The sequence below is a fragment of the Heliangelus exortis genome, chromosome 12, assembly GCF_036169615.1.
Source record: "Heliangelus exortis chromosome 12, bHelExo1.hap1, whole genome shotgun sequence".
NCBI lineage: Eukaryota > Metazoa > Chordata > Aves > Apodiformes > Trochilidae > Heliangelus > Heliangelus exortis.
Window position 1 is genome coordinate 1886940 of NC_092433.1, and position 14872 is coordinate 1901811.

At 36.9% G+C, this 14872-nt stretch overlaps 1 long non-coding RNA gene across 1 annotated transcript; it reads left to right on the forward strand.

Annotated features, from left to right (window-relative positions):
* The first annotated feature begins 734 nt into the window (after window positions 1-734).
* Window positions 735-10445, forward strand: LOC139801327 (uncharacterized). The gene is made up of 3 exons (XR_011728150.1): window positions 735-936; window positions 4026-4234; window positions 10368-10445. It is a non-coding gene; the product is annotated as an uncharacterized lncRNA (long non-coding RNA).
* The last annotated feature ends 4427 nt before the right edge of the window (window positions 10446-14872 follow it).

A 14872-nucleotide genomic window follows, 5' to 3' on the forward strand; every position in this document is an offset into this window, starting at 1 on the left:
CATGATCCACAGTTCTTCCATATACCTCTGGCTTCCACCCTCAGCAGAAAGCTTGATGCCCCCTGTGTGCAGGGCTGCTCATGCTTTTTTCCCTAAACAGCAGCTCAAAAGTGGCCTGGAAAACCAGCTGGGAACAAGTGCCATTTGCCAGAAAGCATTTGGGAAAACTTCTCCCCTTTTCTGAGGCAGCATTTAGATAGCAGGAAGGTGTACGCTGGAGGAATGCCTTGACAAAGCCAGGGCATAGGCTAGACAGGTTATATTTAAGTAAAAAGAAAACTAAAGCAAAAGAAGTTGAACTCAGAAGTTTTTTTAAAAGAGGTGCTATATCTATGATCCAGTTTGTTCCCCATACAGCAAGGCTACTCAAAACTGCTGTGCTGCTACGTTGTTAAATTCCAAGAAAACAGAAGAAAACCTCAGCTATTAAAGACTATCAGAGTTTATACATTATGGCTTTAGGATAAGACCCAAAACCACCAACCCTTCATCCTCTTTCTCACCTTTCCTTAGATTAATTAGTCTAATTGCAATTAAAGCCCTGATTATGGAGTACCAGAGGGAACCATCAAATTGAAACATAGGGCTAATTTTTATTAACACACAACACGTGTAAAAAAACAAAGTAACGAGAAGATAAAGCCTGAAGTTTTGGGCTCTTGTCCCTCCTTTCCCGTCCTCAGACCACCACGGGAAGAAGACCCCACCCCGCCACGTTCAGAGTGGAGCCATTTTGCAGACAACCAGCCACCAAGAAAAAAAGGACTGAAGAGGCCATCAGAAGATATTACCACAGAGAATCTTTATATCAGGAACAAGGCAACGTTCTGCTGCTCCCCAGGCCTGCTTTCAGGAAATTACCTCTGAATTTGGCGCTGGAGAAACATTCAAGCCACAGCAGTCTTTCATGCCCGCAGGCCTGAGGTGTCTTCCACGGTACACTTTCAGTATAACCTGTTTTTTTTCCCCCTGTTGTTGTATTAAAAAAAACTTACCTGAACAATATTCTCCTGATAAATTGCATTTTCTCCCTCTCTCTGCCATGACCTTTCTTGAGCAGCTCGCACAGTCTCCGGGATCCCGCTGAGGCAGCTCCGGACGCCCTGAGGCGTTTCCCGCCCTCCGAAGGTTGCAGTTCGCTCCTAAGATGGCGGCTGCTGCCTCTGACCCACACTCAGGCTGCCTTGGCGCGGGGGGAGCAGCACCTCTTAGAGATCAAAATGTAACAAATATGAGAGTTCTCTTTCTTGTATAGTTCCCTCACCTGGGCTGGGTGTTTTGCAGCGGTGAGCTCTCGTTATGGTAGGGCTGAGAGGGTATTTTACCTCAGAGTAGTTCACGTGAGGGGTGGATAGGGAGAGGGAAGTGAAGACTTCTAGAAATCTGCTTTGTATTTGGCAACGAGCTCCTCCGGCATCTTTAACTTGCTCTGTAAGTGTAACTTTAACGAATTGTGTAAGTAAGCTTCTTCCCTAATTCAGCTGAAGAAAAGACAAGTGAGTGCCTCGCGTCTGGATTTATTACACATTCCTGTCTGGAAGTTTTAAATGCTTTTTGTCTCCTATTTGTAGTGTGGTTTTGATTGCACTGTTGAGGTTATATCGATAGAACTGTGGTAAGAGATGAGTCCAATGAGGTTAGCTTTGCTTAAATGAGGAGGACTGAATCCTGTGCTGATTACATGGGAATTTCAATTGAGATTCTGTGTATACCTTTATCAAATAAAGGGAATATAGGAAATAAAGGGTCACAATTACCAGCAGTTACTGCTACACAAAAGCTTATGCCTGTATTTTCTTGTCTATGATGCATCCTCAACCTTTTATTATGGTTATTCTGCAATTCATCAAAACCAAACAAAAATCCTGGTCTGAATACATAAACAATGGGTCATCACTCTGGAGCACTGGAACTCAAAATGTGGAATCTACTGGGCTGATATCCCTCTGCAAATGTCTAAGAAAGGATGGAGAGGCAATTCTGGGCCTTTTATGCTGGCAAAGTTCAGGTATAATCTTTCAGAAAGGACTGCAGAGGTTCCACTGCATCTATAAGTGGGGCTAATAAATTCTTCCATTTTCATAGTAGTTTTAAATAATGCTTGATCTCCTTTCTAAATTCGGTGCACAATTTTCTAAGCATGGTCACTGGAATTCTGCTGCTGCCATAAATGATGGTGAGGACTGCCAGGGACTGTCTATCTTTTTGTGAGTAAGAGATCTTTTGTTCTTTATAATATTTTTAGAATTTGAGAGACTGACAATTTCATAATGCACGGTTCCTCTGATAATGGGTTTGGCCTTCATTTCTTAGGTATAAAGTGGAAGCTGATCCTGTCCATCAGGACTGCATAATAAATAGGTCATGAATTTAGAGCTAAACATCACAAGCATCTAACAAAACCCACTGGTATTTGGAAGTGTAGTGGCATGATTGTTAATTTAGTTTCTTTTTAATGCACTGGCAACTTCACTGTGTCAGCAACTGTTCCAGAACCAGAGCTGAGCTGAAGTATTCCTGTCAGCACACAAAGTCAACTAGCATGATTGGGAAGGCAGTTATAAAATTATTTTTTGCTGGTCTTGTCTGTTGTTCTTTGGTATTCTGTCTGAATGGGAAAATACTGGCTTTATCAGTAGGTTGGCTTCAATAAATGAGTCTGCAAGTCCTACATTTACTACCTCACTAACTCACAAAATTAATTTCTAATTTTTCTGCTTCTGCCTTTGCATACTAAGAGGAGTCCATAGCAAGCAAAGAGCTTACTACAGAAATGATCAATCACTTGGAAGCTGCTACTGAGAGACATTATGATAATTTTTCAGTTTCCAGAGGAGAGCAGGGGTGTACCATCGTGTTAGATGTGAGTTTGCCAGTCAGTCATTTTCTCAGTAGTTTTAAACCAGTTTACTGAATTCAAACAAATTTAACTTTGAGGTAAAATGTTAAAATACCTTGCTTTTGTAAACATACTGAAAACAAATGGAAGATAAAAGGCTAGACTATTGTACATAGAGCTGCACAGCTCTGTGTGTGTAACTTAAGTGGCTCAAAGATGGCTGTGAATCACTGAAGCAAATGAGGGGATGGGAGGTCCAGGGAGGTGTTTGTGTCAAAGCAACAAGAACAATTCCCTTGCATCTTCTCCAAGACTGCTCATATTCTGGGTAGGATAGTTGATGAACAATTCATGTTCATCAGTGCTGTGGTTAAGTATTGTTAAATATCCATATTTTATACTGAAATGTTTCCTACTTTTATCTTGTAAGAAATATACAGCTTTAATGTGTTTGTTTTCAGTAAGCAGTTCAAATATAGTTGCACAGAATGCATGTTCATATAGCCTCATCTTCTACACTAGAGGGTAGAAGCCTCCTAGAACTTCTGGTAGGAAAGTGAGATGATTCCTCTCCAAAAACAACTGTATGCCTCATAGCTGGAGTGCTAGGTCTGAGAAGCCTGGGAGGTTCCAACAGAGGCAAAGGCTTTGCTCAGAACAGGAGCAAGATCAAAAACAAAAATCTTAGGGATGGAAGAAGAAGGAAACTTTCTAAGGGTTTTAAAGGGGAGGCTTGAGTGCATTTATATTAAGCAGTCAGTGTGCTGGAGGACTTTTTGAGTTGCAAATATTTAGGCAGAGGCAATGATTGGTGTCTTTATGGTAGCAATCAAATGTGTTACTGTTCCACTTGAAGCAGTTCTGCTCCTTTCATAACCAAGATTGAAACTGCACCCTGGGCATCATTTTGAGTGCCTTACTTGCAATGTGAATGCAAGGCCTTTCAATAGTTAGTTAATTTTCTTTTAACCTTATGTCTTTTCAATGATAGCTGCTTATCTTCTAGATGATTGCTTCTCTTGCTAAGGAGGACAAACTGCATTTAAGTTTCTGATCCTATAATAAGCCACATTAGGCTTCTCTACTCTTATTCCAGTGATCTAGCTACAAGTAGCATGTACCCATTCCACCCTTCCTGGTACAGAAAGATAGGAAATCCATTTCAATTTTTTTTTTCTCTCTCCAGCATGTGTTCTGGCTGCCTGAAGTAATTCTGTAGTTTGCACTGGGGGCCTCCCGTTGAGTTTGTGCTGATCTGCACTGTCACTAGCAGATCCCTGCCTGCAGGCTTCAGAAACTCATCCAATCTGTGTGAGACATGTCATCTTGGCTCTGGGAATGCAGAACAGACTTTTGAGATGATATGCTCAGCTCCTAAAAATAACTACACATCAGGTAACTACCTTTTTTTTTTTCCTAAGGCCTACCTCTAAAACATCGTAGTAAGATGTACTGCCTCTCTATAAAGCTATTCCATTTCTTTTCAGAGAAAAACAGGGATGTGGTTAAGAAAAATTTATTAAGATAAATATATTACTATATTTAAATATATAAATTAGTATATATTTGTATTTAAATATAGTTGTGAAGAAAAATACATCATCTTTATCATCTTGACAAAGAATGACTTTGTTTAACTTCAAACCATTTTCCTACAAGGCATTTAATTTTTAACAGGTATTTATGAACTCTGTGGCTCAAATTATTTTTAATTAAATGACTGCAATTAATATAATAATAGATTGCTTCCTATATCTCATCTATGTAAAAGAAACTGCTGACCAATGTAGGAACAAAAGTCTAGAAATTATGAACTATGCTAATAATCTGTATTTTTCAGCATTGAATGGATGTTTTTTATGTCTGATCATTCTTCTGTTGGTCTGTTCAAGACAATGTCTTTGCTTATGTTTATTAACTGGTAATACAAGTTATTTACACATTCTCTAATTACTGAGAAGTAGTAAGACTTAATGCTGCTTTTAAAATGCTGAGACTGAATGTTTCTGTAGTCTGGCCTTCCATATGAAGAGTAGGGAATAACTTCCTTTTCTGTCAATGCACACTGTCAAACTTTTCTTTTCCTGTCTTGGTGATTCCTGATTTATAAGATTTCTTTTTTATATATGTATTTTTAAAGCCTGTTACTTCTGATTGCCATGTCTTCCACATTCAAGGGTCAGATTATTCCACAAAGAATATTGCAAGATATTTATTTTGTGTTAGATGTGTGTATTTTCCCCCGAAGGCTACCAGCTGTGTTTATATCCATAATTTTTATTATTGGCAAATCTTTTCCAGTCCATGGATATACTTAAAATGTTTTTCAGCTGCCTGCACGTTGCTTTACTCCTCCAAAGAAGACTTTCATGAAACACAGTATTTAGTTTCCTGGTCTATATTCAAACACAGTCTTGATTTTATAGTTGCACAATGTTCTTTACTTCTTGCTTTTACTTCTGGAGAGTCTCTTTGTGGTTTGGGCTTCTGGTGCTCAGAATCTAAGATATGACTGACCCATGTTGATATCTACCTGCATCTGTATAGTACTCTTCCAATACATATGTGAAAGAAAACTGGAAAAGAAATGCTAACATTTATATGTCTGCAAAAGTAAGTCTGCATGGTGGACTACAGTTAAAGAACTACTAGAGTAGATCTCATAAGGAAGTTCTGCTCTTCCTTGGGTACACTGAGAACTCTCCATGAAAAGGTCTACAGGCTTGCAAAATAACTAAGCAAAATGCTAACATTCAGAAAAAATCTTTAATAAATTTGCAGAACATTGCATATAAATGGTCTGCCTAAGTCTGGATATTACTCAGGAGACAGGGAGTTCTTTCCTCAGTTTGCAGTGTACAAAATAACCCTGCTCCATGCAATTGGAAGAGTTTGCAATGTTACTGTAAGCTGGATGCCTAAGAGAAGCACCAACAGTTTTAGAAATAATTCACAGAGGGAAGAGGCTCTTTTTAGTCAGGAAATATGAGAACTTTTATTTTAAGAGACAATTAAAATGTGGACTGGAAATTTGATCACTCAAACCCAAGTTAACGTAAGGATTATTTTGCATTCATAGTAGAAGCTGCAGGTGAAATCATAATATGGTGAACATTTTAGAGCAACACATACATATGTTCAAAAGAAACAGAATGAAATGTGACTGATGGTTCCCTCTGTTGTGCAAGCATTTAACTAGGCTTTGGCTTATAATAGTTTGATTTACCTCTGTATTTTTGCAGTCATTGTTCTTTCTTATTAACATTTACTGCACCTCCACCAATGGGTTTTTTAATGTTATTACTACAATAGAGTGTCATGGATTTCCAAAGCAATTAATGTTGATTTCCCATCTTGAAATTTTTTAGTATCACCAAATTCAGTGTACATGTTTTTTGACTCATGGGGAACATTATCTTTCTCCCAAAAATATTCATCTATGATAGGGTATTGTCCTTACTGAGTTATACTCTTCTAATTTGCTGTAAATGCTGTCTAAACAGTGCTTTAAAAAATCTGAACAGGTGTATCTGTTTTCCAAGGACCTACTATTTATTGCAGCCATTACTTACTGGCTGCAAGGAAAATTCAAACTTGCCAGCAGTAGAATTTAGAAATATTTCTCTAGTGATATGAGGTTACAGATGAATTACTACAAATCTTTCCTGCAGCTTAGCAGATGTATTGCAATTCTAGACTGTATTCTGTTATAGCCAAGGGTCAGTATCTCTCATGAAGTATTTGTCTTCCAAGTGATACAACCCTACTGGCTTAATAGACCTCAGCTTAATTTTTTCTAAGCAGTTTGTTTTGATAAAATTCTTCCTCCAAGTATGTGAAAAATCTGTGTCCTCATAGCAACAATGATTTTAGCCAGATTTTCAGTCCTACCATTTGTTCTTGTGTCTTTTAGTCCACGTGGTTGTTTCTTGCCTTATAGCCTGTTTGCTTTTGCCATTTCACATCCCACGTGGCTGCTTTGTAATACATGGGGTAACCTGTCTGTCAGAAACAGGTTGGAAAAGTTGATGTAGAAGTTAACAAAAGTAGGAACAAAACTAGTTGCTTGACCTAGCCACTCTTAAAGGAGTTAACATATTTCTAGTGGAACAATTTTGAGCTTTCTTTGCTTACCAAACCAAGCGAAAATAAGACACTTCAAACTGAAACCAGGAAAAATTAGTAGAGGGTATAAATCCCCAGACATCCATCAGAAGATGTTTATGAGCCATGATCTGAGTGTTGGTCTTTGACATTTTTAATCTAGCAATTTTCTGGTTGAGAAGTAAGTTTTGTGGCTATTTTGTCTTATGATGGAAAGAATGTATTTTACCCTGCTGGTGGTAAAATAGCTGTAATTTCTTTATCCATAAGCCAGGCTATCATGAAGTCAGTTTAAATGTGTTTATAAAAATGTAATTTCTGTAGTAGTCTGTTGTTTCTTTGACATGCAAGTGAGTTTTATCAAGGTTATATAGTAATATAATACCTGGTGCTGCCAAATTAATGTCTAGTCTTCAAGATAGTTTAAATTGGTTTGGGGTTTTGTTTTTTTTATTTTTTGTTTGGTTTTTGTTTTTTTTTTTTGTTTGTTTGTTTGCATTTTTATATAAAAAGTCTGGGAGCAGAGTTAGAATCTTTAACTTTTTCTTACACATAAGTATAATTTGTTATAATTTTGTTCCCTGGTACTGTAGTGGTAAATTCCCCTTGCATTGGAGATGAAAGCACTTTAGGGGTTTACAGCTTTACACAGCTGACCTCTTCCTGAAGTTGTTTTGTCTAGATTTGAACTTTCTAACTTCTAGTCTGAGTTTATCTCTATAAAATTGCATTTGAAATCTTGTTGGGTTGTTGGTTTTTTTGTTTGGTTTTTTTTTTAAGACAAGATTTGCCATAGGTGGTAGATCAAAGGTTAGAGTGATATGAAAAGTGAAGGTGTATTATGAGTTCCATATTTGTATGCAAATTAATTGTAATATAAGGACTCCTTTGGTTGTTATTTGAACTGACACATACTCAGAAACTTGGGATTGGTTTTGGTTATGCCTGAAGAAGTTATTTTGAGATGTTATTCTTCTGGTATTGTGTAAATGTTTTATTATTGATATCTGGTACAGGACAAAGCAAATAGTTTCTCCCTCAACTTAAAAAAAGAACAGAAAGGCACAGATTAGCTACCAGTAAAAAGCCATTTTCTGTTTGTGATTCCAGGTGTGACAGTAGGAATAGTGGTCTGTGGGCTTTCAGAATAGGTCACATCTGTTCATTACAAATCACTATAATATATAATATAATTGCTCTATATTTACCATAAGAATTATAAAACAGAAGAATTGGGGTTTGTTTGGTTTTAGTTAATAGGTAGCAATTTTTTTTTAAGTGTTTGAAGGAATATCTTCTGGGCTTGGAGGCCTGAGGCTGCAGTTGTACTGTCTTGAAGAACAGTGTTAGTGAACAAAGCAAAGGTGGGATTTATACTAAACGAAGCCACAAAATAATTTGGTTTCTAGACTACTTAAAGTTCATGGTGGTCTTCCTGAAAAGCCTTGGGAAAATAATTCAAGCAGGCAGGGTGATTGTATTTTTTTCTTAATAATTTTCTTCTTCATTTATCCATCACATATTTGGCTCTGAAAATGTGTTAAAGTTGTTAGGAATGTAAAGCACTGGGGAAATTGATATTGCTGCATTCCAGTTCATGGAAGCCATGGCTATGTAGTTGCTCAGTTTAGGATGTGACCGAGATGAACAGGAGCAACAGCATGTGCAATATCAGGGCACAAGCAGAATTATTACCTTTTTCCAGTAATTTTGTTACTTGTAAAAGGGATAAATAATCACAGAAGTAAATTTGTTAGCTTGGGAATTGAGCTGGAGGTGGGGATGGTTGTGTGAAGGGACTTTCTGATCTGTAACTCAGCAGACAAACTGCATTTCCGTAGCAGTGTACCTACCAGGAAAGTGTTTGAGAATGTTAATGACTTTTAGCTGGTTTCCCTGCATTCGATGTACTTTCTGGTCAATGTGGTTTCTGCTTTTACACACATTTCTGTGTATAAACGGATGTAGCGGCATCCTAGGTGGTCCAGTGTTGTTTGGTTTGCATTGATACTTTTATCTTCCTAGGAAGTAGAAAAGGTCAAACAGTTAATGAACTTTTTTTAAGGAATATCAAGTCCTGTTCCAGGCAGATACTCAGCTCTGACAACATTGGGCTGCTGAGCCAAGGGCCCGTTTTGTTGTCATACACCTCCTGCTGAGAAACCCATTTTCTGGATAATAGAGTGACCGGTCAAGTGTAGCTGAGGGATAGAGGAAAGCTACTCTTTAGGAAGGTCTGTCGCTGGAGTGAAGAGTAACTTCTGCTGCATTGTATCTGTTAGTATTGCACCAAGTGCTTGTCAAGGAAACTATGTGCTATGACATTTTTCTAGCTGTTAACTTTAACTGCTGCAAACCACATCCTTAAAAACAAGTGTACCTTTCCATTCTGCCAAGACACAACAATTTGTAAATATGATTTATTTTTAAAAAGACACAATAAACTTATATAAAAATTTAGTTATAAATCATAGATCTTTAAGAGGACACTCATAGAATGACTCTGGTAAAGCTTAGAAAATTTAGTGGGAGTTTTAACCAACTATTTGGAAAAGGTGGTAGGGAAGTAACATTGATTTATTTCTGATTCACCCAGGTAAAGAACCTTGTGGGTGAGGAAGTTCTCTCTCCTGAGCTTCCTTGCTGCTACCTCTGTCTTTATCTATTGTTGCACATTGCTTGTCCTTGATGAAAGAAGAATTCTTTTTCTACGTTTGTTTTCTATGTAAGGTTTTAAAACTGATGTGAAAACTCAGCTTCAGCCACTAAGGTGTGTCTGGTTTTGGCACAGAATTTACTGACTGCACAGATTCCCTTGTAAGGTTTATTAGATCAGAGCACATCTGGTCAGAGAACATAGCTGGGAATGAAAACAGACAACTTTGGCTTGGTTTCTTTTTTAACTGCCAAGATTTTGTTCAGCTCTATGAATCACTTCTCACAGCAATTAGGCATAGTGCTCCCAAGCTAGCAACATAAATAAACATAGCAGAATGTTGGTGACAAGGAATTTGTAGCAGGTTTATATTCTTTAGAAAACACCTGTAGAAATAGTGTGAAGTAGTGCAGAAACCTGTGCAAATACTGAACTACTCCATATACATATACTTACATATTACTTTTAGAAAGTGGTGCAAAGACACAGCCTGATCTGGAATATTTTGTAATAAGTCAGTCAGTAATAATTTAAAAAATAAAAACCTAAAACATTTTAAATTGGAGGATCATTTTAAACCACAAGCTACGTAATTAATCCTGCCTAGAAGTAGACCCTGGATACTAACATTGGTTCCCCTGCCCATAAAACAGATTTTTTTTTTTTTTTTTTTAATGTATGAGCTAATCTCAAGTGAAGAAACTGAATGAAATTCAAGTCCAGGCTTTAATTTAATTTCTCCAGGATTTAACTTTGTCTTTTTTGCAGTAGGAGCTTGATTATCCATCTGACAAAAAGAAGTACTGCTCTTCTAATGGAAAGTGCAAGGTTTTGACCAGATTCCAGGTATTTTCTAGTCTTCATAGTCCAACATATCTTTCCTGTCAAGTATTTTGCCATCAGGCCAATAATATAAAAAGTAACATTATTTCATGCTGAATATTGAAAGTTACTTTAACAATGAATTTCATTAATATAATATTATTTATACTATGTATTTTATTAATATAATTGTAATGCTATGGTTGATCAAGGGTAAGCTAAAATGAAGGTAAAATGCTGACTGCACAATTCAGCCTGAGATGGCTGACTTAGTGATCATTACTTATCATTGTTGCTGATTGTGGAGGCAGTTTTTAAGAATGTGCCTGTTTAAAAAAAAACCAACCAAAAGAACAACAACAACAAAAAAAACCACCAAAAACCAACAAACAAACCAATTACTCACAAAATTAAAGAAACACACAAAAAAAACCTCCAAACCCAAACCTTGTACTGTGCAACATAACACTGTGTTAGCCACTTCTAAAATGCTGTTTTAAAATGTTGGGTTGGTCTGATGGCACTCTAACAAATTTTCGGTGAATTTTTAAATTTTTAATAGAAAATATGTGGGTTTTGAAGGTATTTTTAACAAGTCTCTGCTATGTAGGGTTTGGAGGGTGGCTATTATAGAGTAAAGAAGAATTGATGAGGCATTATTTGGGAAGTAGCTTGAGACTAAAAATGTAAAAGGGAGATATGAAGGAACTAAACAGAATACACTGTAATGTGACCTTTTTTGGGATTTAATAAACATAGGTGTCATGTATCTACTTCTTAAAGATCCACACTAAAGCCTAGAATGCAGCAGGTTTAAATACTTTTGTTAGCTTGGAGGGTTTTTTTCAAAATTTGAGAATGAAGGTTTAGCACTGTTGCTGTTAATTATTTAAATTCTTTCACAGTTGTAAAAGCAGAGTGAGACTTCACTTTCAGCCAGGAATTGGAGCAGGGAAGATGTTTGTGAAAATTGTAGACTGGGACAGATTTTCATATATTTTGGCCTACCAGACAAGAGCTGATAAGATTTGAGAGGAAAATGTCTTGTAAAACAATTCCTCATTAAGAGCAAACTATCCTGGGAAAATGAAAACAAACTGCAGAGCTTAAGTGTGTTTTAAGTTTATTGCACTTGGCTACTACCTTTTCTTCAAATAAGTTTTCTTGAATGTCTGATTTGTGTTAATATAAAACTAGTAATAAGGTGGAGTGGTAAGTTTAGAAGGCAGTGAAAGGAGTTCCTGAAGGCTTCTGCTTTTCTATTATAAGCATGAGGTGCCATTGGCTATGGTGTTTTGACCTTTAGCATCAGATTTTGAATGCAGCTCAGGAGCTTTCTTTGGCCTCTTCATTTTAATGCAACCCAAATGCTTCCTGAGCAAGCCATTAGGCAGCAGCCAAATTTTGTTTTAATCAAATGGACTCATAGATGGGTTGTTTTCTGTGTCTGGCCAGGATTCTGATTTGCAAACAGAAAAGGGGACTTAGAACTTCAGGATGTTGTTAGCAAAGTAGCACTGAAACAAAAAATGCAAGAAATCATGTGGGGCAACTGTATTTAAAAAATTAGGCATACATGAGAGTATGCTGTATGAACATTTTTGTGTAGCAGTCACCACAAAATCAAGGTCTGGCTGGAGGATATCACTTCACTTATCCAGTTAATAAGCTGTGGCATAGTCCTGCAATAAAAGTCAGTGCAGAAAACCCAGTGTGCTCCTGAGTACATAGGGATAGTGTTGCTGTACAGTGATGGGTGTTACAGGTCACAAAATCCATGTTTAATAGGTCCAGGCTGTGATGCACAGTTCTTGTGCACACAGCAAGTGACTGAATGTTATTCCTTTGAGTTGAATATGCAAGCAGCATAGTAGAGAGCAGCTGCTTTGGAAACTCCAAAGAGATTTTTTCTCTTGAAAGCAGGTGGAACCATCACTCTGTCTCCCAGGGTGCATCAGGAAAATATTCTTTCATCCTTATTCAAGATTCTTGTCAAACCCTGGATTGAACTGGCTAACTCCTAATAAGCTAAACAGCCTTAAAATAGAAATAAACTTGAAATTGTAAATACTTTAATATAAGTATCTGAAAGATAATGCTTTCTTGTTACTATAACTAGGACCTCCGATTAGTTACATTAATAGCTGCTACAAACCCTTATTTCTTTTTTTAAAAACAAACCCTTTCCTGATTTAAAGCAGCAGAAATGACCATCTTGTAAATTTAACCCCTGAAAACGTTATCTGTAGGCCTCAAATTTGCAAAGTATCTCTTAATAAATTAACTTCAGGTAATAAATTTTGAATGGGCTGAAAGGTTTGTAAATGATGTAAATTTTGTCCAAAACTTCCTAGTATTTACCTGCAGCATATTCTGTAGGTAGTAAAAAGTTGAAAAGTTTTGAATACAGATGCCTCTGCAGGTCTAATTGGTTTTGTCCTCAGTATGCAATTTTCTACTCTTAAATTATATTCAATCTCAGTAACAGGTGGAGAAACTGATTGCAAAAAAAAAAAAAAAAAAGAACTATGTTCTTAGAAATTGTATTCTGGTGCATCCCAGGGCCAATGAAGACCTGTTACTTGTCATTAGGTCACTCTGTCACTCATGCTATTAAACTTCAGAGTATATTTATCTGTGTGCACTGGCTCCACCAGCAAAGACTTCCTTTTAGAGTGGGACAGGTAGAGAATCTGACATCTAGTAAGGCAACCTTAAGCTGCTGGTGAGAGTTTTATTAGTATTCATCCTATTTTAATTAACTGGACACTGAAAGTCATTGAGAAATGATGACTAGAACAATATTCTGGAAGAGTTAAACTTTAACAAATTGGTTTTTAAATGGAAGCCTAGCATTCCTCAGGATAAAGGAGTTTTTTTCCTACAGGAAAAGAGAAATCCATTTTTATTTTTATAGATACTGGAGCAGATTAATTCAGGGCATTATTTTACTGAACTTAACAGAGTTACATTATAGTGCAGGATGAATTATGAACTCACAAGACATTTCTGTGTCAGCTGAAATTCCAAACTTTTAACCTTTTATATATTAAATATTTAAAAGATCCACCCATTTCTTGACTTTCTTCTTCTCAAAGATTTCCCAGATTTAATATATCCTAAATAGAGCATTATTGTTTCTAACATTCATATTGCTCCCTCATTCCAGAAATCAATCACTCATTATTCTCCATTTCAAGAGCACAAAACATTTCCTGCAGGGATCTGTTCAACTGAGTTTTGAGTATCACAGTATCACCTACTAGCCCATGTCATGCTCATAGCCATTTCTCAAAAGATGTTGAATAAAGCATGGATGTAGCTTCAGTGAGGATTCAACCCCTTTTGTTAAATCAGGGTTGTATCTGTAGTCTGGGGACCTTGCTAATAATCACAGGTGCTGTTGTGCTTTTCTGAGCTTTCAGACTGTAAGCATTGCCAAAAATAATAATGAATGAAGATCCATTTGGCTACAGATTTTCAGTGATACTTTAGAGAAGGAGTTTTAAGTAGGATACTACTTTGGAGATTAAAGTCATCAGATGTTGTGTCTAAACTAAAGCGTAATACACAGAATACCAACTTGATTATTCCCTTACCCTTCCTTTGAGCAGTTCTGTCACCTTTCTTATTACAAACTAGAAAGAGAAATGAGCCAGACTTCTCATTCTTCCTCCAGTTCTGAAGCCAGAAGAACTACATGTCTCAATATGAACTGTCTCCTGTCTGGATGATACCTTGCCTGTAACTTGCCCTATAAACATTAAGATGCTGAGGAAGTCAAACGTAAGGTTTTGGCACAAGTTATGCATGAAATGACCTGCAAAATTTCTTCTTTTGCAGTTGGTTTTCTATGACTTAGGCTCAGCATTTCTGGTAGTATAATTCTTCCCAGACTTTTGGAAAATAATTTGATACAAGTGTAAAGTTTCTCTTTTCAATGTAATGAAACTGTAGGATCAGTTCCAGCTTTCCTGTAAATGGGATAGGAGTAGAGGATGAGGTGGAACAGCAACTATTAGGAATATTCTGAACAACTTAAATAATATTCTTCACATCTCTGCTTTAAACATCATGTTCTGGAAAGCTTTTTCACACTCAAAAGAATCTGCCCATTTTGTCTTCTGCATCTGAATCATAACACTCGAATAGAGCTCATCTTTTTCTTGGAGTGCAGCAGCAATTCATACACCCCTTCTTGTGCTCTCCCACCCTACCCATTATCCAGCTTCTGAAATCTCTGCCAGCAAAGCTACCCACTGTTCTTCCCTTCTCTAGGCACATAGCTTTGTGTACATAAATGGGATGTAATGCCTTTTTGCTGTGAAGTTCTTCTGTCATTGATTTTCTTTTAAAAATAATTATTCATCAGATAGGGAGCCATGTATAATCCAGTGCCCTCCTGTGTTCTCCGTTTGCCTTCCCAGTGCAGAGTCTATATTAACAGCTAC